The sequence below is a fragment of the Notamacropus eugenii genome, chromosome 6 (genome assembly GCF_028372415.1).
Source record: "Notamacropus eugenii isolate mMacEug1 chromosome 6, mMacEug1.pri_v2, whole genome shotgun sequence".
In the NCBI taxonomy this organism is placed as follows: Eukaryota; Metazoa; Chordata; class Mammalia; order Diprotodontia; family Macropodidae; genus Notamacropus; species Notamacropus eugenii.
In genome coordinates, this window is record NC_092877.1 from 108,064,850 (window position 1) to 108,075,190 (window position 10,341).

A 10,341-nucleotide genomic window follows, 5' to 3' on the forward strand; every position below is an offset into this window, starting at 1 on the left:
CCTATATGTGCTTTATACATTGGAAACCCTTTTATTGTCTACCTTCAGGCTTTTACTTTCCAAGCTAAATAATCTTGGTTCCTTTAGCCTTTCGTCTTGGATCTTACTTTATAGCCCTTTAAGCATCTTTCGGGGTTCTCCTCTGAATCCTTTCCAAGCCTTCTTTTTAAATGGTGGGGCCGAGGACCAGGAGGAGCACTCTACCAAGGACTTGATCAGAGTGGTGTATAATGAAAGGATTACCTCATGGTTCCTATCTATTAAATGCTTGCTTTATGAATCCCATAGTTTACTAATAAGGCTACCCTACATTATATGGAAATTGTGAAGAATCAATAAATAATAAAATGGTGGGCACTTTCCAACCTTAACTTACTGAATTATAAATGTAAGAGAGTGGAAATATTATATTGCTGGACACAGTATAAGCATCTAATAGAAAAGAAATCTGGAAAAAGCTGGATGGTGGTAGTGGTGGTATATGCATTATTGTATTTTATGTGCATATGGAATATAGTATGCCTAATAAATTAATTATATATAGTTATTATATTAGCTAAAGGAGCTAATACAGAGAAGAGAGCAGAAGGGAAGGGAAAAAGGGAACAATCATTTTATTAAATACCTACTATGAACTAGGCCCAGTGCTAAGCTCTTCCTGAATGTTATCTCATTTGAGAAGGGAACAGTATGCATATTATCCATATTACTCTACCTATCTATTGAGCTAAATTTAATATAGATTTTACAAAAATTATTGTTGTTTAGTAATATCTGACTCTTTGTGATCCACTTTGGAGTTTTCTTGGCAAAGATACTAGAATGGTTTGCCATGTCCTTCTCCAGCTTATTTTACAGGAAACTGAGGCAAACAAGGTTAAGTGACTCACCCAGGATCATTCAAGTAGTAACTATCTGTTCTTGGATTTGACCTCAGGTCTTTCTTACTCCAGGCCTAGCGCTCCATCTACTGCGCTGTCTATCTGTCTTTTTATAAAAATAAGTTGCATGTAATCAAGATGCATGGTTTTATATTTAAAAAAAGATACTGCTAAACTGATCAAGTAACAGTATAAGTTGGAAATCAAAAAAAAATCAATAGAGTAGATTAGCTAAACTAATCTCACTGAGTGAAATAGTGTTCAAAGCTCCAGGAAGCTTCAGTTTTACAATAAGAACTAGTACAACATTCATTACACTTTTATTGTACATTGGACAGAAAACCAGGACCTGTTAAATTCATTTGGAGGCTATTCAGTGTAGATGAGTGTAGACTCTGGCTACTTAACATATGGAGAGACTTTGAAGTTTCCATCGTATTAGCTACCCTTTCTAAACTATCAGAAACAAGTTATAAGTAATTAGATGGAGGTGGGCAGGAATTCATCTTTAATTCTAAAAGAAACCAGATCTCTGCCTCCCATGGTTGTTTGTTGACAAGGAAAGAAATTCTATTCTGAGAAACTGAAGGAAGAATTGGGAAGAGCTTGAAGGTGAGATCCATGCTCAACCCTTGTCCTGGTTCTTTATCTCTTACACTGTGCCTTTTTCCAAGGAATCTACAAAGTCATAATAACGTGGGAGAAGGGTGGGCACCATGGCACAATGGAACCAGTATTGGCTTTGAAACTAGAGGCATTAGGTCCTAATTCTGCCTGGATGTTTCTTCCATATGGGATTTGGGCAAGTCACTAAATCTCATTTTCTTCATCTCTAAAATGTAGGACTAGAAGGGATAGGGAATCTGTGGTCCCAAAGTCACAGGTGGCCCTCTGGGTCCTTAAGTGTGGTCCTTCTATGAAGCTTGGATTCAGTCAAAGAACCAGACGTGAGTAGACTTGGATCTTGTCTCTTGGTAGTCTTGTCTCTGAAACTAACAGTATGACCATGAGCAAATCATTTAACCTCTCAGGGGCCTAGGCAACCCTGCAAGTTAACAGAGCAGTTATCAAAATGCTTCAGTGGAGGGAATTTCCACATGCAAGAATCCACAGATAAAATTGCAAATCTGGATAAAAAAATTTTGCTTGTCTGAGGTGCAGCTGAAAATGGGTTCTGGTTCACATGACAACCAATGCAAGGCTCAGTCTACTAGACTGGTTTGCCTTACCAGTGAGTGGTAGGAGAAGCACATCTTGCAATTCTGGGGAACATGGCAGCAAGAAAGGGTCTATCTTGTCATACACTCATCCTAGATCACAACTCAAAAACTCAAATAAGGCCCCTGCCCATCTCCCACTGCTCTGTCTAGACTATTGCCTGACCTTGGAATCCCAAGTCAGAGAGTTTGTGACGCCCTGAGAGGAAACCTTTGGTTTGATAGACTACATAGAGTATATACATAGAGTACAGCTATCTCTCTCATATACATTGAATATATACATACATAGATATACATATACATAGTGCGCAAGTGAAGTTGTACCTCAGAACAACTGACTCATCTTCCTTCCAAGCCTTCAGCCTACTATCACTGTGAACCAAGTATGAACTCTTTATTTGGAGGCAATTCACTGGACATAAGTGCTGACCTTGGTTACATACAATCTTAAGGGACTTTGAAGTTCCCATTTTATTAGCTACTCTTTCTAAACTATCAGAAACCAGTTACAAACAATTAGATGGGGGTGGGCAGGGATTCATCTCTAATTCTAAAAGAAACCAGTGTTCTGCCTACAATAGCCATTTGTTAGCAAGAAAAGAAATTATAACGTATATGTAGAACCCATATCAGATTGCATACTGTCTTGGGGAGGGGGAGTGGGAGGGGAAGGAGAGAGGGGGAGAAAATTTAGAGCTCAAAATCTTAGGCAAGTGAATGTTGAAAACTAAAAACACATAATTAATTTTTTAAAATCCTATTTTGAGAAACTGAAGCAAGAATTGGAGCAGCTTGGGTGTGTGACTTGGGCTCCGTCCCTGGTTCCTCATCTCTTATGCTGTGCCTTTTTCCAAGGAATCTACAAAGCCATAATAAGGTTGGGGAGGTACTCTGGTACAATGGAAAGAGTATTGGCTTTGGAGTTAGAGACCTCAAGTTCTAATTCTGCCTTCTCCCTATGTGAGCTGAGGAAGTCACTAAACCTCAGTTTTTTCACCTCTAAGATGTTGGACCAGATGATCTCTGAGGTCTCTAGCTCTAGACTTATGATACTATCACCTGAGAGGTGACCTAGTCCAAGAGTCTCATTTTATACCCGAAGAAACTGAGACACAGAGAGGACAGATATAGTGAAGACCCAGACGGTTGTTTTGTTTTAAATGGTGAAATTTGGGTCCACAGATGTCTTTTGAAAAGAATTGTGTCATTTGGAAGAACAATTCACCCATCCTAATCATTAGGAGAAGAGGAAGAGGAGGAGAGAGACAGAGAGACAGAGACAGGTAACAGAGAGAGAGAAAAGAGACAGAGATCTAGTGATCCCTTCAGCTAAACCATCCCTCCAGCAGGATCTGAAGGGACCCTCATGAAAAGCATTTTAAGGAGGTAAGAAAGAAATCCACCAAATTTTTCATAACCACATTTTCCCAGCAACCTGACACCCCTTTAACAAATCCTTCAGGTAGCGGCTCTGTCCAGCACAGAACAGAACTATTTTAGTGCCTGGCAGGATTAAAGTGACTACAACCTACCAGAGCGCTAAGGGTGGGTGCATCACTACCAAGCTCCCAAGGATCCTCTAGCACAGTGACTCACCTTGCCCCAGAAGGACTTCTTTGGCTGCGGCGCTGAGAAGGGCGGCGAGAAGCGTGCCAGCTGGTCCAGCCCCTCCTCTGTATGCCCAACCCGGGTGCCCGCGCTGTCAGCTCAGGGCTCACTGCGCTGCCCTTGACTCTGATAGGGGCTTTGACTCAGCCCTGTGGCTGATAGGAGCGGAGTGCCGCCGTATGACTGCTTTCAGGCTGGAGCTGACGAGGTGCCCCCTTTTCAGGGGTGGAAAGCACCAGACACAGCTGCCTCTATTGGCACTTGCTGGGCTCAAAACCAGAGTGTTCTAGATTTTTCAAAAGGGGAAAAGGGACTTAAACGCTGGGTTTTGCTCCAGATGTGGTATTCTTGGGAGTGAGTCCTTCCCTTTTTTTCCCTCCCTCTTCCCATGATTTAAGAAGATATTTCGGGAGTGACAGAAGTATAGTGGAAAGTCCAAAGGTTCGTGGTATGGTCTCAACACTGGCACAAACCACTTTGGCTTTTTGTGTCTCCATTGCCTCCGCTAAAAAATGAGAATTATACCAGTCTCTTCCCATCCCCAGGGAAGAAACCCATTATATAAGCCTTATATTACAAAGGACTCTTGTTCTTGGCACGATTACAGATAGAGGCTGTAACTGAAATATGACTTTGTATGGTCTCTCTGCTCCCCAGCAATCTGGAAATCATTTCCAGTTTAAATAGTGGACCCCCCCAGAGGCAGCCACCTCTAAGGGACAATAGCGTACCCCAAGAACAGTCATAACCAGGAAGAAGGGAACTAGTTGTCTGCTCTAGCCTGATCCTGAAATTGCCTCTAAATCCCATATCTTCCTCTAATTTGCCATAACATCCCCACCATTATAAATCAATATTTTTGGATATGAAATTTGCTCTTCCAGCTTTTCTTTTTCCTAGCTTTTAACTTGTGAATATTCTAGCAGGGACAACACATTATTTTAGCTATTAATAACCTAGGTTTTAATTCATTCATCAGATTTTTTTTCTTTTTTTTTTTTTTTCAAAGAATCATCTGCTAAGTTTTTGAGAGGATGAAACACAGGCCAAGACGTTTTAAGTTAAAGGAATTCTGAATTAAAGGAAAGAAAGGCTCGGGGCTTGATGTGTTGTCCTAGAGAAGAGGCCTGGGTGGGGCATCATAAAGGTGAAAGACGAATAGTGTGGGGTGTGGGGAGGGCTGATAAGGAGGAAAGAGCCTTGGAAAAGTTCAGAGGGAGGGCATGAAGATAAACTGTACTTAATACATAATTTGGCCTAGGACTGGCCCTGATAATAGTGATGATTTTTTTTTTTAAAGAACCTACTATGGCAGAGAAATTCATCAATTGGATCCTTGTAGTTTATTTCCCAAGGGAGTAACTGATACAACATAACATCTATTTTGTTCCTTTTTTCTATTCAGTAACCATAATCCACCTGCTTATACCAGATATTGTAATAAGAACAAAAGGAAGCTTTAATTTTGAAACATTCCTACTGAAGCATTAACACAATCCTTAAATAACACCCGTTGGAGCACCCTGAGTAATTCCTCTGACATAGAGCCCATGGAACCAGAATCTGCCCCAAGAATGCACTTGAGAAACAGCCCTGACTCCTTACCCAATGTCAAAGTGGGTTTTGAGGAGCCAGGAGTACCAAGTGGGTCTCCAATGCATTTGTATTTTCTCCACCAAAGGACTACGCAACTCTTGTTTGAATAACTCATTCCTGCGGTTAATCCTCTACTGCCTTGTTTTATTTCTTAATGTTTTAGGGAGAGCTGTGTAACCTGAGGCAAGACAACTTATTGTTCTGGGCCTCCATTTCTTCATCTGGAAAAAGAAAGTAATTGGAATAGAAGTTCTTAACACAGAATCTATGAACTTAAACAAAATTCATAACTATTTCAATATGATTGGTTTCTTTTGTAATCCTGTGTATATTGTTTTTATGAATTTAAAAGCATTATTCTGAGAAGGGCCAGTAGGCTTCACCCAACTATCAAAGGGGTCCAAGAGACAAAAAATGTTAAGAACCCCTGGACCCAAGGTTACTTACAGATCTTTTGGTTCTAAAGAAGTCAGTGATTCTCTCTATATGTCTTCACTCTTCAACTAGAACGGTAGCTCCCTCCTTAGAGGGTCTATATCACACTTCATTTCTCTCTCCCAGAGTGGTTTGCAGATTTTAGTTGCTTAATCATTTTTCAGTCATGTCTGACTCTTTGTGACCCCATTTGGGTTTATTATTTGTTGTCTGGGTTTTCTTTGACAGAGGTACTGGAGTGCTTTGCCATTTCCTTTACCATCTCATTTTACAGATGAGGAAACTGAGGCAAACAGGAGTTAAGTGACTTTCCCAGGGTCAAACAACTAGTAAGTGTCTGAGGCCAAATTTGAACTCAGGAAGACTCCAGGTCTGACACTCTGTGCCACTTGGTGGCCTTATATCTGCTTTGCAGATAGTAGGAATTTAATAAATGCTTTGATTTTAAAAAGGGTCATTCTCAGCCAACAGCTGTATTCCCTTAAAGAAAAAAATAGCTAAATGCTAGAAGAGTTGATTTTGCTGTACTGCCGCAGGTAGATGATGGTGCAGTGAATAATATTGAACATGGAGTCAGAAAAAGAAAATACTGAGTTCAAATTCTACCCCCTTTCCTTCCTAACTTTGTGTTCTGAGGAAGTTACTTAACTTCTGCCTGACTCAGTTTCCTCATCTCTAAAATAAGGAATAATAGAACCTTACCTCCCAGAGTTGTGAGTAGAAAATGAGATCATATTGGTAAAGCACTTTGCAAACCTTAAAATGCCACAGAGATGCTAGCCATTATAATTTTTCTTCTTTTTAATCTTTGTGACAAAGGAAGATGTTCTGAGTAAGATCAGAGGAGAGGGTTATGTTTGAAAATGAATGTGATGTAAAAAATAAAAAGCATGCATTTTTAAATGCTAGGTGAAGAATTTTATCTCCCTGTTATCTTTTTGATATACATTTGCTGAATGTGATGGCTGACTATGAAGGTGGCCTCCCTTTTGAGTCTCTGCCTTTCTCCGAAAAGGTCAATTTTAACTCTGCACAAATGAATGAACAGCTGGGCTCCATCAGTCTCTCTGCCACTTCTTTTTATAGCTTACTTGATAAGACCTTCTCATTTAGACCTGAGGGTTACATAGGCTCTGGATGTCCCTGGCTTCTACTCCATTTTCCTTTTCTCAGCAGTTTGCATAGCTAAGCCTGATTGGCATTGTGTTGAAATATTAAGACCACACATTTTCTCAATGTACCAGAATACAGGGATTCCCTTAAATCTAAAACAAACAACTACTGGATGCAATGAAATAAATTTATCTGAGTAAAAGTGAACTGAGGAAAAAAATTTAATCCCGTGTCACAAAGCCTCCACCATACTTGATCAACATATAGATCAACTCCTCTTGATATCAACACACTGAAAATGACTGTATTAAAATAATATTGTACTAGATCATATAATATTAACTAAAATTTACAAAGTTTACACTTTAAACAGAGATTATCTCATTTGAGCCTCATGATGACCTGTGAGGTAAGTGTTATAATTGTTGTCACCGATTTACAGATGAGGAAAATAAGGCTCAGAAAATGAGGTATGTCCATGGTCATACCATCATTAAATGCCAGAAATAGAATTTGAAACTAGATTTTTCCTGACTTCAAGTCCAGTACTTTTTTCATTCTACCCTGGACAGATCTTCTGTAAAACATCAGACTGCAGAATAGGATATTAAACAACTAAAAAGCATATGATTCTGGCATGACAATTTGAGTACTCATTCTAAGACATTTTTCAAAAATAGGACAGATGCCAAGGTGAGCTCAACAGCTGCCAAGAAAACCAAATGAAATTTCCCTTGTACAAAGTTTCCAGTTCAGCCCTATTAAAATTCTCAAATCTCTGACAGTCTTTTCTAACAGCCCTTTGCCATCTCCCTGCATGTGTACCCAGCCTCAGGCTCTAATCTTCCTTTACTTTTCATCTTTTTTTCTTTCTTTTTTCTTTTTCTTCTTTCCTCTTTTTCTTCCCTTATTTCCTTCCTTCTTTCCTTCCTTCCTTCCTCTCTCTCTTTCTTTCTTCCTTCTTTCCTTCCTTCTTTCCTTCCTTCCTTCCTTCCTCCCTCCCTCCCTCCCTCCCTTTCTTTCTTTCTTTCTTTCTTTCTTTCTTTCTTTCTTTCTTTCTTTCTTTCTTTCTTTCTTTCTTTCTTTCTTTCTTTCTTTCTTTCTTTCTTTCTTTCTTTCTTTCTTTCTTTCTTTCTTTCTGCAGAGGGGTCCAGTTGAATAACCATTAGATTTTTGTCTGAGTTTCTAAGTTTATCTACTTCTGTTCATCAAAGTCAGACCCATGTGAGAGGTACTTACATGAGAGTTATTGTAGCTCGTTCTTGATCTGAAGAAACCCTGTTCTTGGATGAAGAGCTCTTTAAATAGTTGTGCTTACTCACTCCTTGGATAGCACGTTTCCTTACGTGTGTGTGTGTATGTGTGTGTGCACGTTCATGCAAGTACCTGAAAAACCTGCAGCGTGGGGTAGATGAAAATGACAGAAAAGTATGTGGATGCTAAATCTGTCCTGGTTATTCAGGTTTGCTGGGCAGTCCATTCAGGCAACGGCATCTGAGATGGCCAGGAAGTTTTCTTGCTATTCCAGTCTCCTCTTCTTTCTCTGTCCACTAAAGGATGGACTTGTCCCAAGGTTAGAAGGAGCAGGTCAGAAACAGAGGAGGGTTCTGAGACTCTTCTAACTCTCATGCTTTGAATGGGACTTTTGGTTAGACAAAACATCTGCCCTGTGAAGTTGATTTCTTGAGTTCCACTGGTCATATGCCAACTGAGTGCCAGCCCACGGTTATCTAATTAACAAGAAGTTGCTTTCCTACTGGAACTGAATGTATAGAATAGAGTGGCTAAGGGAAAGAGCCAGGCGGGATGATACTATTTTCATTCAACATCAAAAACTGTTTTAATCTGATCTCTCAAATCCCCAGTGGTATTTCTCTCCTGATTTCCTGCTCCCTTATAAGACAATTCCAAACACAGGAACTGAAAGACACTGCACAGGAGTTACATCAAAAGACTGGATGTGTTTGAGTGTGCATCTATGAGCCTGTGCATATACACAGTCTGTTGCCATTGGTGGAAATGTTACTGACTGTGCTTGAGATATATTAGGCAGGTGTTGAGGCACTGGCTTGTTACCCTTTATACTTATTAGCTGCATACAATAGTCATTGATTGTTTGCAGCATGTTAAACCCATTAGGTGAGATTAATTGTGTGAGTGAGAGAAGGAAGATGTTAGCCTTGGGGTGAGACTGGGTATGGGAGTGTCTGTGTGTATTTATTTCAGCACATACCATAAGAAAGTAAGTGCTGACCTATTTCGCTCAAAAGGCCCACATGATTCTCATAGAAACAGTGACCACATGTGAAAGAAAGAAAAAAAATGGCATGCCATATTCCTTCCTCTTGATAAAAAAATTAAAAAGTGAAGGAAGATAAGTCACAATTTAATAATAGAATTATTTGGATTTCAACTTAAGCTTTTAAAAATTCCAAGTCCAGCTGGTTTTGTGTTCCAGTTCTTGCTTAAGAAATGATTAATGATATATCATATTTGTATGCCTTAAAACCGGCATGCTCCTTTCTTTTCTTCTCACCACCCCTGAACAGACAGCAATTCTAAGTCTCTTCACTTTGCAAATGAGGAAACTGAGACCCAGGAAACTATGTAAGCCCAAGGTCATACAGATGACCATAAACTGGTGCCAAAGCCAGGGGTGTGAAAGAACTCACTAGAACTGGCTCACAAGATAATTGTTCAATTTTCAGTGTGAGTATATACATCTCATACATCTGCAGATGCAAAAATCAGGGCTTGGTTTCTTGTTTTGTTAGTTGTCATGACTTCAGAAAGTGATGGAGAAATATTAATAATGCAGGTTAGATTTAAAAGTAGGTCCTGTGAACATTTATTTTTAAGCTAAAGAACTAGTTGTTAAACGTTTATCATCACACCCCTGTCCCAAACCAAAATCCAAATCAGGGTAGAGTTTGTGAGGGATACCTTTGTGAGACTAGCTGCCTTCCTGGGAAGGAAGGATCAAAGAAATGAATTGGGTACTAGGAAAAAGAGACACCAGACCTAACTCCCCTCCTGTGCAGCAAGGTATAATTAGTTGATAGACTGATGGATTTGGCCTTGGAGAATTTGATCTCTGCCTTCACCATCCTCCTCCTCTCCCTTCCCCTCCACATATGTGACATAGCAATCACTTTCTCTGGGCCTGAGTTTCCTTATATAAAAAGAAAAAAATGACATGAAACAAACAAACAAACAAGGGAATCGTATTAGATGATCTCTGTGTTGCCTTTAACTAGATCTATTCATTTTTCTCTCGCTTTTGTTAAGGCCAGTAAAACCCAGCAGCCAATGCCAAATCTCTTGGAGGATGTGAGGCAGGAGGAGGCAACTACCTCTGTTCTCTTGGGATGTTTTGTGGGCCTCAAGCTGCTTTCTGCCCACTCCAGTGAAACCTTACAGACTTACCTGCTGTAGTGCTTGGTCATTCTTGCTGCCCTGCAGTGATTAGTGAGGTCATCCCATGTCTG

General features: G+C 39.9%; 1 protein-coding gene across 2 annotated transcripts in view; it reads right to left on the minus strand.

Moving 5' to 3' along the window:
• HOPX (HOP homeobox) overlaps nucleotides 1–8,183 on the minus strand; it is a 37,879-nt gene extending 29,696 nt beyond the window's left edge. The window contains exon 1 of one of the 2 annotated variants that reach the window (XM_072620844.1): nucleotides 8,093–8,183. The gene's annotated coding sequence lies outside the window, so the exon portion shown is untranslated. Of the gene's footprint in view, nucleotides 1–3,697; nucleotides 4,138–8,092 lie in introns of those variants that run through there. The other variant, XM_072620846.1, reaches the window with a different exon arrangement.
• Between the last annotated feature and the right edge of the window lie 2,158 nt (nucleotides 8,184–10,341).